General features: G+C 49.7%; 1 protein-coding gene across 1 annotated transcript in view; it reads left to right on the top strand.

The window, feature by feature from the left end:
• The first annotated feature begins 272 nt into the window (after positions 1-272).
• The window catches only part of ttc39b (tetratricopeptide repeat domain 39B), a 24,431-nt gene continuing 24,377 nt past the window's right edge, over positions 273-326 (top strand). Inside the window, exon 1 of the mRNA XM_079803249.1 lies at positions 273-326. This exon is cut by the window's right edge and continues 300 nt beyond it. The gene's annotated coding sequence lies outside the window, so the exon portion shown is untranslated.

Below are 326 nucleotides of genomic sequence, written 5' to 3'. Positions count from 1 at the left end.
GGTTTCGTCACTCTTCCCCGTGTGACAGTAATTGTGAGTGTGTGTGGTTTGCAAGTGAAAATGTGAGGACTTGACTTGTGTTTAAGAATCCTACTATGGCGAAGGCCCAGCTCATGAATTATTCACTGACGTGCCGGTCTGCTGTCGAATGAGCGAAGCCTGCTGCGGACGGGGCGTGGCTATGAATCTGCGCTCAGCCTATGTGTGGGGAAGGTGACCAGGACTTGATGAATATTCATGAGCTATGGTTTCTCCATAGCAGCGTCTGGTTCAGTAAACTTTGAGGAAACCGCTGCGTGAAACATAACCACGACGATTCACGGCAT

Source organism: Gobio gobio (genome assembly GCF_949357685.1).
Source record: "Gobio gobio genome assembly, chromosome: 21".
NCBI classification, from domain to species: domain Eukaryota; kingdom Metazoa; phylum Chordata; class Actinopteri; order Cypriniformes; family Gobionidae; genus Gobio; species Gobio gobio.
The sequence above is the reverse complement of the archived record's forward strand: the minus strand, read 5'-3'. Positions and strand labels throughout refer to the sequence as shown.